At 40.3% G+C, this 17,549-nt stretch overlaps 12 non-coding genes across 12 annotated transcripts; 3 read left to right on the top strand and 9 right to left on the bottom strand.

The window, feature by feature from the left end:
• Positions 1 to 578: 578 nt before the first annotated feature.
• Positions 579 to 697, top strand: LOC130658454 (5S ribosomal RNA). Its single transcript, XR_008985668.1, has one exon. It is a non-coding gene; the product is annotated as a 5S ribosomal RNA (ribosomal RNA).
• Positions 698 to 1,025: 328 nt separating this feature from the next.
• On the bottom strand, positions 1,026 to 1,190 carry LOC130660402 (U1 spliceosomal RNA). The gene has a single exon (XR_008987601.1). It is a non-coding gene; the product is annotated as a U1 spliceosomal RNA (small nuclear RNA).
• Positions 1,191 to 1,375: 185 nt separating this feature from the next.
• Positions 1,376 to 1,567, bottom strand: LOC130661446 (U2 spliceosomal RNA). The gene has a single exon (XR_008988639.1). It is a non-coding gene; the product is annotated as a U2 spliceosomal RNA (small nuclear RNA).
• A 322-nt stretch (positions 1,568 to 1,889) lies between these two features.
• Positions 1,890 to 1,962, bottom strand: Trnar-acg (transfer RNA arginine (anticodon ACG)). The gene has a single exon. It is a non-coding gene; the product is annotated as a tRNA-Arg (tRNA).
• A 4,468-nt stretch (positions 1,963 to 6,430) lies between these two features.
• LOC130658452 (5S ribosomal RNA) lies at positions 6,431 to 6,549 on the top strand. The gene has a single exon (XR_008985667.1). It is a non-coding gene; the product is annotated as a 5S ribosomal RNA (ribosomal RNA).
• A 328-nt stretch (positions 6,550 to 6,877) lies between these two features.
• Positions 6,878 to 7,042, bottom strand: LOC130660401 (U1 spliceosomal RNA). Its single transcript, XR_008987600.1, has one exon. It is a non-coding gene; the product is annotated as a U1 spliceosomal RNA (small nuclear RNA).
• Positions 7,043 to 7,227: 185 nt separating this feature from the next.
• LOC130661445 (U2 spliceosomal RNA) lies at positions 7,228 to 7,419 on the bottom strand. Its single transcript, XR_008988638.1, has one exon. It is a non-coding gene; the product is annotated as a U2 spliceosomal RNA (small nuclear RNA).
• A 322-nt stretch (positions 7,420 to 7,741) lies between these two features.
• Trnar-acg (transfer RNA arginine (anticodon ACG)) lies at positions 7,742 to 7,814 on the bottom strand. Its single transcript has one exon. It is a non-coding gene; the product is annotated as a tRNA-Arg (tRNA).
• A 4,468-nt stretch (positions 7,815 to 12,282) lies between these two features.
• LOC130658451 (5S ribosomal RNA) lies at positions 12,283 to 12,401 on the top strand. The gene has a single exon (XR_008985666.1). It is a non-coding gene; the product is annotated as a 5S ribosomal RNA (ribosomal RNA).
• Positions 12,402 to 12,729: 328 nt separating this feature from the next.
• On the bottom strand, positions 12,730 to 12,894 carry LOC130660400 (U1 spliceosomal RNA). Its single transcript, XR_008987599.1, has one exon. It is a non-coding gene; the product is annotated as a U1 spliceosomal RNA (small nuclear RNA).
• Positions 12,895 to 13,079: 185 nt separating this feature from the next.
• On the bottom strand, positions 13,080 to 13,271 carry LOC130661444 (U2 spliceosomal RNA). The gene has a single exon (XR_008988637.1). It is a non-coding gene; the product is annotated as a U2 spliceosomal RNA (small nuclear RNA).
• Positions 13,272 to 13,593: 322 nt separating this feature from the next.
• Positions 13,594 to 13,666, bottom strand: Trnar-acg (transfer RNA arginine (anticodon ACG)). Its single transcript has one exon. It is a non-coding gene; the product is annotated as a tRNA-Arg (tRNA).
• Positions 13,667 to 17,549: the final 3,883 nt, after the last annotated feature.

The raw sequence follows: 17,549 nt of genomic DNA, 5'->3' as shown, positions 1-17,549 counted from the left end.
ATGTCTGGACGTGGAAAAGGTGGAAAAGCTAAGGCTAAAGCCAAGACAAGATCCTCAAGAGCTGGACTTCAATTTCCAGTCGGTAGAGTGCATAGATTCCTTCGTAGAGGGCACTATGCTAACCGAATTGGATCTGGAGCACCAGTTTACTTAGCAGCCGTCTTGGAATATTTATCTGCTGAGATATTGGAGTTGGCTGGTAACGCAGCAAGAGACAACAAAAAAGCTAGGATTATTCCAAGACATTTACAATTGGCTGTTCGTAATGATGAAGAATTAAACAAACTTTTGAGCGGTGTAACCATTGCAGCTGGTGGTGTTTTGCCAAACATTCAAGCTGTCTTACTCCCAAAGAAGAACGACAAAGGACAGAAGAAGTAAACCGCTACACTCAGAAAACAACGGCTATTTTTATAGCCACACATCTTTAAAAAAACATTGTTTTTTTCACAAAACTATAACCTTAAAGTCTAATAGATAATCCATGCATACGCCTTGTCCTAAGTAACTCAAAGAAATTAAATAAAAAAATTTGATCACAACGTCAAAATAAATTGCACGTATTTGCACCTACTAATGTCTACGGCCATACCACGATGAACACACCCGTTCTCGTCTGATCACGGAAGTTAAGCATCGTCGGGCCGGGATAGTACTTGGATGGGGGACCGCCTGGGAACTCCCGGTGTCGTAGGCTTTTCATTTTCATTTGCTGTGATATATTTCTTGTTATAACAATTAAGGAACGTGGCGGTTGTTGAAAGTGTTTCCTATGACATTTTCCTACGACATTTTCAGGTGATAGTACGAGAAAAAAGAGCTTTCAAATGCATACAAACTCGATCTATTGCCGATCATTCAATAACCCTGACGGAATGGCAAATAAAATAAAATTCCGCCGCCTTCCGAGGACTTATATCGCAATCACGTTTCGTAACAGCCAAGCGAGGTTTTACCTTAGCGTTTAAGTCACCACCGACATTTGGCCGCGCAACTTTTCTAAGCTCATTCATTTTGACTTAAGGAGGGGGCGAGCGCGGACGCAGGCCCCCACTACCAGAAATTGTACGGTCGAGTTACTGACGTTTGCAGTAATCGCAGAGGTCAGCCCAAGCGTAGTGCAATGCAAGAGCCTCACTCTGGAAGAAAACCCTCATTGATCAGTCTTTACTTCCCCGTCAGGTAAGTATGAGTTGGAACTGCACCGTAGCATGAGGGTACCCTTCAAAGTTTGTTAATGCTTGTGGCTTGAGTGTGTTATAAACTGCCGTGTCGCGGGGCATAGGCTGTATTCTCCCCCAGTGTACGCGTTTTGTTCCCGCCGTAGACTATGCAGAGTGCCGTCGGAAAGAGGACTGCTATTATTCTTTTATTGCTTATGTGGGCCGCCATCGGTAATAGTGCAACACCAAGGCAACCCGTGGTCACGGCGTGAATGAATCCACCTCCATGACCCAAGGCCAAAAATCAGATTAATATACTGACCATTCAGAGAATGGCCTACCAGATATTAAACTGATAAGAACAGATACTACACTTGATCTTAGCCATTAGGCCGAGAAGCGATAAAGAACAAGCGTTGCCATGATAGGCATCGTCCACACACCGTAACTGCTTGTGGAGCATGTCACGTTACTGTAAAGCTTACAACTGTCACCGCGTACGGATGGACGGCGACATAGTAAAAATCACGGCTGTTGATTTAGCCGTAGGATGGAGAGCGACTGTAGCAAGTGGATGGTAACTTACATGAATGCTAACAAAGGCGACGATACTAAGTGCGTGATATTACTTTCCAATATGTCTGCGTACATTCCGTTTATCAACGCATTACGCCAGAACGTGCGCGCGCGTTACACAGTAGACCATGCAGCCGAAATGCGACAGTGCGACCCTGCCAGGAGTCGAACCTGGAATCCCCTGATTCGTAGTCAGATGCCTTATCCATTGGGCCACAGGGCCATGCTTATGACTTCGCCCCATCGTCATTTTGGCTTGCGCATTCGTTTTACTTACGACAGAATTCTTCGTGTTTGTAGCCATGAAAGAAAGGGACTTCTGTGAGTGAATTGTTTTACTGTGGTCTAATAAAAAAGTCGAAACGCAGTGCCCAATATATGAATTGCTCCTAATAGCCGGAAACAGGCCGTGTCGATGATGTAGGCCGACATACGCAACGCAAACCAAAGAACGCTTTATGAAAATCCTAACACGAGCGCGGAAGAAGCCCAAATTAACAGACTAGATGTAATGCTGAAGACCTCAAACTCCAGCAGCTTCTCTTGCAGACTATTGCGTCGTACTACAAATAAAAATTAACATGCTTTCGCATAGTCGCGGCACCCAAAACGGACATTATACGATGTACAGAAACACACATTTCTGTTTTCGCGCCAAATCAATTCCCGGGAGTGGTACTTTTACGTCCGCATACTTCGCACCGTCTTAAATTATATCTCATTTACACGGTAATGTTTAGTATACTTCTACTGTGATAACAAGCATCGTTTATCGTTGGATTGTTGTAAGAAAACATTAAAAATGAGTGAAGCAGCTTCTCCAAAGAAAATCGCACCCAAGAAGAAACCTGCTGCAAAGAAGACAGCTGATCACCCTAAATATGTGGACATGATCAAGGCTGCTATCGCTACCCTAAAGGAACGCGGTGGTTCATCTCGCCAAGCTATTACAAAATATATTCATGCAAATTACAAAGTTGCTGAAAACTCAGATCATCATCTGAAAATGGCTCTTAAACGAGGAGTAACATCAGGCGATTTGATTCAAACTAAAGGCACTGGTGCTTCTGGATCATTCAAGCTAGGTCAGGTAAAAAAAGAAAAACCTAAGAAAAAGGCCGCAGCAAAAAAGCCAACGGCAAAGAAGCCTACTGCAAAGAAAAGTACACCAAAAAAGAAGCCAGCAAAGAAGAGCACGCCAAAGAAAGCAGCAAAGAAGCCTGCCACAAAGAAAGCCTCGGCTAAGAAACCAGCAGCTAAGAAACCCACAAAGAAGCCTGTTGCTAAAAAACCTGCAGCAAAGAAGGTCAAAAAGACTCCCAAAAAGGCAGCAAAGAAGACCGCAAAAAAATAATTTGTGTGTATCTGGCTATTACATTAACAAACGGCTATTTTTATAGCCACACATTTACAAAAAAACATTATCTTGGTACAAAGTTAAACTTGTTTAAGTCACTTAAACAGTTAAAAAAGAGTAAATTTAAGATTAGATTCCCTAAGTTTAAGTATTTTCGTTTTTAAATTTCTTATTTTCTTGCTTTTACTTTTCTTGCCCTTCATATTTTTAACATTGTCAAACTTTATGTAGCATAAAATTTTTATGTAGCATAAAATTTAAACAGAAAGCAGGACAAAGTTTGATATAAAAAGCTAGCCGTAATATTTTTTATGGATGTGTGGCTATAAAAATAGCCGTTTTTTGTTTGGTAAGATGCTTAGGCACGTTCCCCACGAATTCTTCTTGCCAACTGGATGTCTTTAGGCATGATTGTAACTCGTTTTGCGTGAATGGCACACAAGTTAGTATCCTCGAACAAGCCAACAAGGTACGCTTCAGAAGCCTCTTGCAGAGCCATAACGGCTGTGCTCTGGAATCGCAGATCTGTTTTGAAGTCCTGAGCAATTTCTCGCACAAGACGCTGGAAAGGCAACTTGCGGATCAAGAGCTCGGTTGACTTCTGGTATCTTCTGATTTCTCTGAGAGCAACTGTACCAGGTCTGTAACGATGTGGTTTTTTCACTCCTCCAGTAGCTGGTGCGCTTTTCCTCGCAGCTTTAGTGGCGAGTTGTTTTCGTGGAGCCTTTCCTCCAGTAGATTTACGTGCAGTTTGCTTTGTACGAGCCATATTTTAAGAAGTCGATGTAGTACGGATACACAAGACGGTCTAAAATGCACTATCGCGCCAAAGTTTTATTTCTCATATTGATTGACAGCTAAGGTTCAAAACAAACCATTTGATTGGTGCTAAGAAAGTAATTTCTGATTGGCTGCATAATGACATTACGCTCATTACTTTAACATTTTTATAAAATCTGTGTTTTTTGGCTACGGGAAAACGGCTGTATCTTCTGATACACAAAAGCTTTTGACTTTTTTTTTTTTTAGTAAGTAGCAGAAGGTTTGGCGAATTCCAACGATGCCAAATTTATTGCCTTACTGAAACATTAAGACCACGAATTTTTAAAAAAACTACAGTTTTACTTAAAAAAATGTACAAAATGTTCGGAACATTTTGTAATGACGCAACTCTATTGGTTAATTAGGGTGTTTCCACGAGCAGTAGGTAATTTTATGGCCTCTTTTTAAAGCTGTCTGAATTCTGTTAACTCAAACGTTGTTTTTGTACTCGTTCTGTACGCAACTATATCAATATGTCTGGACGCGGAAAAGGAGGTAAAGGATTGGGAAAAGGAGGTGCTAAACGTCACCGAAAAATTCTTCGTGATAACATTCAGGGAATCACAAAACCTGCTATTCGACGTCTTGCTCGACGAGGTGGTGTCAAACGTATCTCTGGCCTTATCTATGAGGAAACCAGAGGTGTACTGAAGGTTTTCTTAGAGAATGTTATTCGTGATGCTGTAACCTACACAGAGCACGCTAAACGCAAGACCGTTACCGCTATGGATGTTGTTTATGCCTTAAAACGTCAAGGAAGAACTCTTTACGGATTCGGAGGTTAAGCGTTGTCATTGCTCAACAAAAACGGCTATTTTTATAGCCACAAATCTTTTAAAACATTACTTTGTGCACGCTTCCAAATTACACAATGTGTAAAGTCTTGTCACAGTTACATTTATTGCTATACGATACTATGTCATATATGACACAAAAAAAATTTAGAAATACTTTGTAGGGTTAATTTGCCTGGGAGTGTTTCCGTGAAAAGCTGGGTTAAGTTAAATGTAAGCAATAACATGGATCAATGTACTTGTCTTTTCTGCAAGTACAGCTAATAATACGTATGAAAAGTGAAGCTAATCCACACACACATGGGGAAGTATTTTAAATGTAGGCTAGTGTTCTTAAGCACATTATTTAGAAGTTTTATTAACTTCGGTTAACTTGTAGTGACGCCAAGTAAATGTTTTTTTAAAGATGTGTGGTCTTAAAAAAGACCGTTTGTGTTTGGTAGACGTTGGTTTACTTGCTGCTTGTGTATTTTGTGACGGCTTTTGTTCCTTCACTGACTGCGTGTTTTGCAAGTTCTCCAGGCAAGAGAAGACGTACTGCGGTTTGAATTTCACGAGAAGAGATGGTCGACTTTTTGTTTTGAAGAGCCAAACGCGAAGCTTCGGAAGCAATGCGCTCAAAGATGTCGTTGACAAATGAGTTCATGATGCTCATAGCTTTGCTTGAAACTCCGACATCTGGGTGAACTTGTTTCAAAACATTGTAGATGTAAATAGCATAACTTTCCTTTCTCTTTCTCTTGCGTTTCTTTTCACCAGTTCCACCAATCTTTCCTCCTTTTTTGCCGGCTCTTTTTTCACCTTTCTTGGCTACTTTAGGTGCCTGTTTTCCTCCTTTAGCTGCTGCGTCAGACATGGTTAAAAATTTTTGCTACTTAACTTGTAAATAAGCATTAAACTGCAAGTCAAAACTTTTTGTTTATAAGTAAAAAAATCGGATCGAATTCGATCCGAAAACGCCGATACGCAATTTAATTGGTTAAAAAAAAAATCTTTTGTTTAATACTTAATTATGATTGGTTAAAAAAACATGATTTCGATCCTATTTTTATGATGAAAAAACGAGTAAAGTTTATTTCGTTAACACTTACGTTAAATATTCGTACGTTTTTGTATTAACTTACAAATCAAATCGCAGTTATGTCTGGACGTGGAAAAGGTGGAAAAGCTAAGGCTAAAGCCAAGACAAGATCCTCAAGAGCTGGACTTCAATTTCCAGTCGGTAGAGTGCATAGATTCCTTCGTAGAGGGCACTATGCTAACCGAATTGGATCTGGAGCACCAGTTTACTTAGCAGCCGTCTTGGAATATTTATCTGCTGAGATATTGGAGTTGGCTGGTAACGCAGCAAGAGACAACAAAAAAGCTAGGATTATTCCAAGACATTTACAATTGGCTGTTCGTAATGATGAAGAATTAAACAAACTTTTGAGCGGTGTAACCATTGCAGCTGGTGGTGTTTTGCCAAACATTCAAGCTGTCTTACTCCCAAAGAAGAACGACAAAGGACAGAAGAAGTAAACCGCTACACTCAGAAAACAACGGCTATTTTTATAGCCACACATCTTTAAAAAAACATTGTTTTTTTCACAAAACTATAACCTTAAAGTCTAATAGATAATCCATGCATACGCCTTGTCCTAAGTAACTCAAAGAAATTAAATAAAAAAATTTGATCACAACGTCAAAATAAATTGCACGTATTTGCACCTACTAATGTCTACGGCCATACCACGATGAACACACCCGTTCTCGTCTGATCACGGAAGTTAAGCATCGTCGGGCCGGGATAGTACTTGGATGGGGGACCGCCTGGGAACTCCCGGTGTCGTAGGCTTTTCATTTTCATTTGCTGTGATATATTTCTTGTTATAACAATTAAGGAACGTGGCGGTTGTTGAAAGTGTTTCCTATGACATTTTCCTACGACATTTTCAGGTGATAGTACGAGAAAAAAGAGCTTTCAAATGCATACAAACTCGATCTATTGCCGATCATCCAATAACCCTGACGGAATGGCAAATAAAATAAAATTCCGCCGCCTTCCGAGGACTTATATCGCAATCACGTTTCGTAACAGCCAAGCGAGGTTTTACCTTAGCGTTTAAGTCACCACCGACATTTGGCCGCGCAACTTTTCTAAGCTCATTCATTTTGACTTAAGGAGGGGGCGAGCGCGGACGCAGGCCCCCACTACCAGAAATTGTACGGTCGAGTTACTGACGTTTGCAGTAATCGCAGAGGTCAGCCCAAGCGTAGTGCAATGCAAGAGCCTCACTCTGGAAGAAAACCCTCATTGATCAGTCTTTACTTCCCCGTCAGGTAAGTATGAGTTGGAACTGCACCGTAGCATGAGGGTACCCTTCAAAGTTTGTTAATGCTTGTGGCTTGAGTGTGTTATAAACTGCCGTGTCGCGGGGCATAGGCTGTATTCTCCCCCAGTGTACGCGTTTTGTTCCCGCCGTAGACTATGCAGAGTGCCGTCGGAAAGAGGACTGCTATTATTCTTTTATTGCTTATGTGGGCCGCCATCGGTAATAGTGCAACACCAAGGCAACCCGTGGTCACGGCGTGAATGAATCCACCTCCATGACCCAAGGCCAAAAATCAGATTAATATACTGACCATTCAGAGAATGGCCTACCAGATATTAAACTGATAAGAACAGATACTACACTTGATCTTAGCCATTAGGCCGAGAAGCGATAAAGAACAAGCGTTGCCATGATAGGCATCGTCCACACACCGTAACTGCTTGTGGAGCATGTCACGTTACTGTAAAGCTTACAACTGTCACCGCGTACGGATGGACGGCGACATAGTAAAAATCACGGCTGTTGATTTAGCCGTAGGATGGAGAGCGACTGTAGCAAGTGGATGGTAACTTACATGAATGCTAACAAAGGCGACGATACTAAGTGCGTGATATTACTTTCCAATATGTCTGCGTACATTCCGTTTATCAACGCATTACGCCAGAACGTGCGCGCGCGTTACACAGTAGACCATGCAGCCGAAATGCGACAGTGCGACCCTGCCAGGAGTCGAACCTGGAATCCCCTGATTCGTAGTCAGATGCCTTATCCATTGGGCCACAGGGCCATGCTTATGACTTCGCCCCATCGTCATTTTGGCTTGCGCATTCGTTTTACTTACGACAGAATTCTTCGTGTTTGTAGCCATGAAAGAAAGGGACTTCTGTGAGTGAATTTTTTTACTGTGGTCTAATAAAAAAGTCGAAACGCAGTGCCCAATATATGAATTGCTCCTAATAGCCGGAAACAGGCCGTGTCGATGATGTAGGCCGACATACGCAACGCAAACCAAAGAACGCTTTATGAAAATCCTAACACGAGCGCGGAAGAAGCCCAAATTAACAGACTAGATGTAATGCTGAAGACCTCAAACTCCAGCAGCTTCTCTTGCAGACTATTGCGTCGTACTACAAATAAAAATTAACATGCTTTCGCATAGTCGCGGCACCCAAAACGGACATTATACGATGTACAGAAACACACATTTCTGTTTTCGCGCCAAATCAATTCCCGGGAGTGGTACTTTTACGTCCGCATACTTCGCACCGTCTTAAATTATATCTCATTTACACGGTAATGTTTAGTATACTTCTACTGTGATAACAAGCATCGTTTATCGTTGGATTGTTGTAAGAAAACATTAAAAATGAGTGAAGCAGCTTCTCCAAAGAAAATCGCACCCAAGAAGAAACCTGCTGCAAAGAAGACAGCTGATCACCCTAAATATGTGGACATGATCAAGGCTGCTATCGCTACCCTAAAGGAACGCGGTGGTTCATCTCGCCAAGCTATTACAAAATATATTCATGCAAATTACAAAGTTGCTGAAAACTCAGATCATCATCTGAAAATGGCTCTTAAACGAGGAGTAACATCAGGCGATTTGATTCAAACTAAAGGCACTGGTGCTTCTGGATCATTCAAGCTAGGTCAGGTAAAAAAAGAAAAACCTAAGAAAAAGGCCGCAGCAAAAAAGCCAACGGCAAAGAAGCCTACTGCAAAGAAAAGTACACCAAAAAAGAAGCCAGCAAAGAAGAGCACGCCAAAGAAAGCAGCAAAGAAGCCTGCCACAAAGAAAGCCTCGGCTAAGAAACCAGCAGCTAAGAAACCCACAAAGAAGCCTGTTGCTAAAAAACCTGCAGCAAAGAAGGTCAAAAAGACTCCCAAAAAGGCAGCAAAGAAGACCGCAAAAAAATAATTTGTGTGTATCTGGCTATTACATTAACAAACGGCTATTTTTATAGCCACACATTTACAAAAAAACATTATCTTGGTACAAAGTTAAACTTGTTTAAGTCACTTAAACAGTTAAAAAAGAGTAAATTTAAGATTAGATTCCCTAAGTTTAAGTATTTTCGTTTTTAAATTTCTTATTTTCTTGCTTTTACTTTTCTTGCCCTTCATATTTCTAACATTGTCAAACTTTATGTAGCATAAAATTTTTATGTAGCATAAAATTTAAACAGAAAGCAGGACAAAGTTTGATATAAAAAGCTAGCCGTAATATTTTTTATGGATGTGTGGCTATAAAAATAGCCGTTTTTTGTTTGGTAAGATGCTTAGGCACGTTCCCCACGAATTCTTCTTGCCAACTGGATGTCTTTAGGCATGATTGTAACTCGTTTTGCGTGAATGGCACACAAGTTAGTATCCTCGAACAAGCCAACAAGGTACGCTTCAGAAGCCTCTTGCAGAGCCATAACGGCTGTGCTCTGGAATCGCAGATCTGTTTTGAAGTCCTGAGCAATTTCTCGCACAAGACGCTGGAAAGGCAACTTGCGGATCAAGAGCTCGGTTGACTTCTGGTATCTTCTGATTTCTCTGAGAGCAACTGTACCAGGTCTGTAACGATGTGGTTTTTTCACTCCTCCAGTAGCTGGTGCGCTTTTCCTCGCAGCTTTAGTGGCGAGTTGTTTTCGTGGAGCCTTTCCTCCAGTAGATTTACGTGCAGTTTGCTTTGTACGAGCCATATTTTAAGAAGTCGATGTAGTACGGATACACAAGACGGTCTAAAATGCACTATCGCGCCAAAGTTTTATTTCTCATATTGATTGACAGCTAAGGTTCAAAACAAACCATTTGATTGGTGCTAAGAAAGTAATTTCTGATTGGCTGCATAATGACATTACGCTCATTACTTTAACATTTTTATAAAATCTGTGTTTTTTGGCTACGGGAAAACGGCTGTATCTTCTGATACACAAAAGCTTTTGACTTTTTTTTTTTTTAGTAAGTAGCAGAAGGTTTGGCGAATTCCAACGATGCCAAATTTATTGCCTTACTGAAACATTAAGACCACGAATTTTTAAAAAAACTACAGTTTTACTTAAAAAAATGTACAAAATGTTCGGAACATTTTGTAATGACGCAACTCTATTGGTTAATTAGGGTGTTTCCACGAGCAGTAGGTAATTTTATGGCCTCTTTTTAAAGCTGTCTGAATTCTGTTAACTCAAACGTTGTTTTTGTACTCGTTCTGTACGCAACTATATCAATATGTCTGGACGCGGAAAAGGAGGTAAAGGATTGGGAAAAGGAGGTGCTAAACGTCACCGAAAAATTCTTCGTGATAACATTCAGGGAATCACAAAACCTGCTATTCGACGTCTTGCTCGACGAGGTGGTGTCAAACGTATCTCTGGCCTTATCTATGAGGAAACCAGAGGTGTACTGAAGGTTTTCTTAGAGAATGTTATTCGTGATGCTGTAACCTACACAGAGCACGCTAAACGCAAGACCGTTACCGCTATGGATGTTGTTTATGCCTTAAAACGTCAAGGAAGAACTCTTTACGGATTCGGAGGTTAAGCGTTGTCATTGCTCAACAAAAACGGCTATTTTTATAGCCACAAATCTTTTAAAACATTACTTTGTGCACGCTTCCAAATTACACAATGTGTAAAGTCTTGTCACAGTTACATTTATTGCTATACGATACTATGTCATATATGACACAAAAAAAATTTAGAAATACTTTGTAGGGTTAATTTGCCTGGGAGTGTTTCCGTGAAAAGCTGGGTTAAGTTAAATGTAAGCAATAACATGGATCAATGTACTTGTCTTTTCTGCAAGTACAGCTAATAATACGTATGAAAAGTGAAGCTAATCCACACACACATGGGGAAGTATTTTAAATGTAGGCTAGTGTTCTTAAGCACATTATTTAGAAGTTTTATTAACTTCGGTTAACTTGTAGTGACGCCAAGTAAATGTTTTTTTAAAGATGTGTGGTCTTAAAAAAGACCGTTTGTGTTTGGTAGACGTTGGTTTACTTGCTGCTTGTGTATTTTGTGACGGCTTTTGTTCCTTCACTGACTGCGTGTTTTGCAAGTTCTCCAGGCAAGAGAAGACGTACTGCGGTTTGAATTTCACGAGAAGAGATGGTCGACTTTTTGTTTTGAAGAGCCAAACGCGAAGCTTCGGAAGCAATGCGCTCAAAGATGTCGTTGACAAATGAGTTCATGATGCTCATAGCTTTGCTTGAAACTCCGACATCTGGGTGAACTTGTTTCAAAACATTGTAGATGTAAATAGCATAACTTTCCTTTCTCTTTCTCTTGCGTTTCTTTTCACCAGTTCCACCAATCTTTCCTCCTTTTTTGCCGGCTCTTTTTTCACCTTTCTTGGCTACTTTAGGTGCCTGTTTTCCTCCTTTAGCTGCTGCGTCAGACATGGTTAAAAATTTTTGCTACTTAACTTGTAAATAAGCATTAAACTGCAAGTCAAAACTTTTTGTTTATAAGTAAAAAAATCGGATCGAATTCGATCCGAAAACGCCGATACGCAATTTAATTGGTTAAAAAAAAAATCTTTTGTTTAATACTTAATTATGATTGGTTAAAAAAACATGATTTCGATCCTATTTTTATGATGAAAAAACGAGTAAAGTTTATTTCGTTAACACTTACGTTAAATATTCGTACGTTTTTGTATTAACTTACAAATCAAATCGCAGTTATGTCTGGACGTGGAAAAGGTGGAAAAGCTAAGGCTAAAGCCAAGACAAGATCCTCAAGAGCTGGACTTCAATTTCCAGTCGGTAGAGTGCATAGATTCCTTCGTAGAGGGCACTATGCTAACCGAATTGGATCTGGAGCACCAGTTTACTTAGCAGCCGTCTTGGAATATTTATCTGCTGAGATATTGGAGTTGGCTGGTAACGCAGCAAGAGACAACAAAAAAGCTAGGATTATTCCAAGACATTTACAATTGGCTGTTCGTAATGATGAAGAATTAAACAAACTTTTGAGCGGTGTAACCATTGCAGCTGGTGGTGTTTTGCCAAACATTCAAGCTGTCTTACTCCCAAAGAAGAACGACAAAGGACAGAAGAAGTAAACCGCTACACTCAGAAAACAACGGCTATTTTTATAGCCACACATCTTTAAAAAAACATTGTTTTTTTCACAAAACTATAACCTTAAAGTGTAATAGATAATCCATGCATACGCCTTGTCCTAAGTAACTCAAAGAAATTAAATAAAAAAATTTGATCACAACGTCAAAATAAATTGCACGTATTTGCACCTACTAATGTCTACGGCCATACCACGATGAACACACCCGTTCTCGTCTGATCACGGAAGTTAAGCATCGTCGGGCCGGGATAGTACTTGGATGGGGGACCGCCTGGGAACTCCCGGTGTCGTAGGCTTTTCATTTTCATTTGCTGTGATATATTTCTTGTTATAACAATTAAGGAACGTGGCGGTTGTTGAAAGTGTTTCCTATGACATTTTCCTACGACATTTTCAGGTGATAGTACGAGAAAAAAGAGCTTTCAAATGCATACAAACTCGATCTATTGCCGATCATCCAATAACCCTGACGGAATGGCAAATAAAATAAAATTCCGCCGCCTTCCGAGGACTTATATCGCAATCACGTTTCGTAACAGCCAAGCGAGGTTTTACCTTAGCGTTTAAGTCACCACCGACATTTGGCCGCGCAACTTTTCTAAGCTCATTCATTTTGACTTAAGGAGGGGGCGAGCGCGGACGCAGGCCCCCACTACCAGAAATTGTACGGTCGAGTTACTGACGTTTGCAGTAATCGCAGAGGTCAGCCCAAGCGTAGTGCAATGCAAGAGCCTCACTCTGGAAGAAAACCCTCATTGATCAGTCTTTACTTCCCCGTCAGGTAAGTATGAGTTGGAACTGCACCGTAGCATGAGGGTACCCTTCAAAGTTTGTTAATGCTTGTGGCTTGAGTGTGTTATAAACTGCCGTGTCGCGGGGCATAGGCTGTATTCTCCCCCAGTGTACGCGTTTTGTTCCCGCCGTAGACTATGCAGAGTGCCGTCGGAAAGAGGACTGCTATTATTCTTTTATTGCTTATGTGGGCCGCCATCGGTAATAGTGCAACACCAAGGCAACCCGTGGTCACGGCGTGAATGAATCCACCTCCATGACCCAAGGCCAAAAATCAGATTAATATACTGACCATTCAGAGAATGGCCTACCAGATATTAAACTGATAAGAACAGATACTACACTTGATCTTAGCCATTAGGCCGAGAAGCGATAAAGAACAAGCGTTGCCATGATAGGCATCGTCCACACACCGTAACTGCTTGTGGAGCATGTCACGTTACTGTAAAGCTTACAACTGTCACCGCGTACGGATGGACGGCGACATAGTAAAAATCACGGCTGTTGATTTAGCCGTAGGATGGAGAGCGACTGTAGCAAGTGGATGGTAACTTACATGAATGCTAACAAAGGCGACGATACTAAGTGCGTGATATTACTTTCCAATATGTCTGCGTACATTCCGTTTATCAACGCATTACGCCAGAACGTGCGCGCGCGTTACACAGTAGACCATGCAGCCGAAATGCGACAGTGCGACCCTGCCAGGAGTCGAACCTGGAATCCCCTGATTCGTAGTCAGATGCCTTATCCATTGGGCCACAGGGCCATGCTTATGACTTCGCCCCATCGTCATTTTGGCTTGCGCATTCGTTTTACTTACGACAGAATTCTTCGTGTTTGTAGCCATGAAAGAAAGGGACTTCTGTGAGTGAATTGTTTTACTGTGGTCTAATAAAAAAGTCGAAACGCAGTGCCCAATATATGAATTGCTCCTAATAGCCGGAAACAGGCCGTGTCGATGATGTAGGCCGACATACGCAACGCAAACCAAAGAACGCTTTATGAAAATCCTAACACGAGCGCGGAAGAAGCCCAAATTAACAGACTAGATGTAATGCTGAAGACCTCAAACTCCAGCAGCTTCTCTTGCAGACTATTGCGTCGTACTACAAATAAAAATTAACATGCTTTCGCATAGTCGCGGCACCCAAAACGGACATTATACGATGTACAGAAACACACATTTCTGTTTTCGCGCCAAATCAATTCCCGGGAGTGGTACTTTTACGTCCGCATACTTCGCACCGTCTTAAATTATATCTCATTTACACGGTAATGTTTAGTATACTTCTACTGTGATAACAAGCATCGTTTATCGTTGGATTGTTGTAAGAAAACATTAAAAATGAGTGAAGCAGCTTCTCCAAAGAAAATCGCACCCAAGAAGAAACCTGCTGCAAAGAAGACAGCTGATCACCCTAAATATGTGGACATGATCAAGGCTGCTATCGCTACCCTAAAGGAACGCGGTGGTTCATCTCGCCAAGCTATTACAAAATATATTCATGCAAATTACAAAGTTGCTGAAAACTCAGATCATCATCTGAAAATGGCTCTTAAACGAGGAGTAACATCAGGCGATTTGATTCAAACTAAAGGCACTGGTGCTTCTGGATCATTCAAGCTAGGTCAGGTAAAAAAAGAAAAACCTAAGAAAAAGGCCGCAGCAAAAAAGCCAACGGCAAAGAAGCCTACTGCAAAGAAAAGTACACCAAAAAAGAAGCCAGCAAAGAAGAGCACGCCAAAGAAAGCAGCAAAGAAGCCTGCCACAAAGAAAGCCTCGGCTAAGAAACCAGCAGCTAAGAAACCCACAAAGAAGCCTGTTGCTAAAAAACCTGCAGCAAAGAAGGTCAAAAAGACTCCCAAAAAGGCAGCAAAGAAGACCGCAAAAAAATAATTTGTGTGTATCTGGCTATTACATTAACAAACGGCTATTTTTATAGCCACACATTTACAAAAAAACATTATCTTGGTACAAAGTTAAACTTGTTTAAGTCACTTAAACAGTTAAAAAAGAGTAAATTTAAGATTAGATTCCCTAAGTTTAAGTATTTTCGTTTTTAAATTTCTTATTTTCTTGCTTTTACTTTTCTTGCCCTTCATATTTTTAACATTGTCAAACTTTATGTAGCATAAAATTTTTATGTAGCATAAAATTTAAACAGAAAGCAGGACAAAGTTTGATATAAAAAGCTAGCCGTAATATTTTTTATGGATGTGTGGCTATAAAAATAGCCGTTTTTTGTTTGGTAAGATGCTTAGGCACGTTCCCCACGAATTCTTCTTGCCAACTGGATGTCTTTAGGCATGATTGTAACTCGTTTTGCGTGAATGGCACACAAGTTAGTATCCTCGAACAAGCCAACAAGGTACGCTTCAGAAGCCTCTTGCAGAGCCATAACGGCTGTGCTCTGGAATCGCAGATCTGTTTTGAAGTCCTGAGCAATTTCTCGCACAAGACGCTGGAAAGGCAACTTGCGGATCAAGAGCTCGGTTGACTTCTGGTATCTTCTGATTTCTCTGAGAGCAACTGTACCAGGTCTGTAACGATGTGGTTTTTTCACTCCTCCAGTAGCTGGTGCGCTTTTCCTCGCAGCTTTAGTGGCGAGTTGTTTTCGTGGAGCCTTTCCTCCAGTAGATTTACGTGCAGTTTGCTTTGTACGAGCCATATTTTAAGAAGTCGATGTAGTACGGATACACAAGACGGTCTAAAATGCACTATCGCGCCAAAGTTTTATTTCTCATATTGATTGACAGCTAAGGTTCAAAACAAACCATTTGATTGGTGCTAAGAAAGTAATTTCTGATTGGCTGCATAATGACATTACGCTCATTACTTTAACATTTTTATAAAATCTGTGTTTTTTGGCTACGGGAAAACGGCTGTATCTTCTGATACACAAAAGCTTTTGACTTTTTTTTTTTTTAGTAAGTAGCAGAAGGTTTGGCGAATTCCAACGATGCCAAATTTATTGCCTTACTGAAACATTAAGACCACGAATTTTTAAAAAAACTACAGTTTTACTTAAAAAAATGTACAAAATGTTCGGAACATTTTGTAATGACGCAACTCTATTGGTTAATTAGGGTGTTTCCACGAGCAGTAGGTAATTTTATGGCCTCTTTTTAAAGCTGTCTGAATTCTGTTAACTCAAACGTTGTTTTTGTACTCGTTCTGTACGCAACTATATCAATATGTCTGGACGCGGAAAAGGAGGTAAAGGATTGGGAAAAGGAGGTGCTAAACGTCACCGAAAAATTCTTCGTGATAACATTCAGGGAATCACAAAACCTGCTATTCGACGTCTTGCTCGACGAGGTGGTGTCAAACGTATCTCTGGCCTTATCTATGAGGAAACCAGAGGTGTACTGAAGGTTTTCTTAGAGAATGTTATTCGTGATGCTGTAACCTACACAGAGCACGCTAAACGCAAGACCGTTACCGCTATGGATGTTGTTTATGCCTTAAAACGTCAAGGAAGAACTCTTTACGGATTCGGAGGTTAAGCGTTGTCATTGCTCAACAAAAACGGCTATTTTTATAGCCACAAATCTTTTAAAACATTACTTTGTGCACGCTTCCAAATTACACAATGTGTAAAGTCTTGTCACAGTTACATTTATTGCTATACGATACTATGTCATATATGACACAAAAAAAATTTAGAAATACTTTGTAGGGTTAATTTGCCTGGGAGTGTTTCCGTGAAAAGCTGGGTTAAGTTAAATGTAAGCAATAACATGGATCAATGTACTTGTCTTTTCTGCAAGTACAGCTAATAATACGTATGAAAAGTGAAGCTAATCCACACACACATGGGGAAGTATTTTAAATGTAGGCTAGTGTTCTTAAGCACATTATTTAGAAGTTTTATTAACTTCGGTTAACTTGTAGTGACGCCAAGTAAATGTTTTTTTAAAGATGTGTGGTCTTAAAAAAGACCGTTTGTGTTTGGTAGACGTTGGTTTACTTGCTGCTTGTGTATTTTGTGACGGCTTTTGTTCCTTCACTGACTGCGTGTTTTGCAAGTTCTCCAGGCAAGAGAAGACGTACTGCGGTTTGAATTTCACGAGAAGAGATGGTCGACTTTTTGTTTTGAAGAGCCAAACGCGAAGCTTCGGAAGCAATGCGCTCAAAGATGTCGTTGACAAATGAGTTCATGATGCTCATAGCTTTGCTTGAAACTCCGACATCTGGGTGAACTTGTTTCAAAACATTGTAGATGTAAATAGCATAACTTTCCTTTCTCTTTCTCTTGCGTTTCTTTTCACCAGTTCCACCAATCTTTCCTCCTTTTTTGCCGGCTCTTTTTTCACCTTTCTTGGCTACTTTAGGTGCCTGTTTTCCTCCTTTAGCTGCTGCGTCAGACATGGTTAAAATTTTTTGCTACTTAACTTGTAAATAAGCATTAAACTGCAAGTCAAAACTTTTTGTTTATAAGTAAAAAAATCGGATCGAATTCGATCCGAAAACGCCGATACGCAATTTAATTGGTTAAAAAAAAAATCTTTTGTTTAATACTTAATTATGATTGGTTAAAAAAACATGATTTCGATCCTATTTTTATGATGAAAAAACGAGTAAAGTTTATTTCGTTAACACTTACGTTAAATATTCGTACGTTTTTGTATTAACTTACAAATCAAAT

The sequence above is a fragment of the Hydractinia symbiolongicarpus genome, chromosome 9 (genome assembly GCF_029227915.1).
Source record: "Hydractinia symbiolongicarpus strain clone_291-10 chromosome 9, HSymV2.1, whole genome shotgun sequence".
Taxonomy (NCBI): Eukaryota; Metazoa; Cnidaria; class Hydrozoa; order Anthoathecata; family Hydractiniidae; genus Hydractinia; species Hydractinia symbiolongicarpus.
This window is presented reverse-complemented; position numbering and strand designations above follow the sequence as displayed.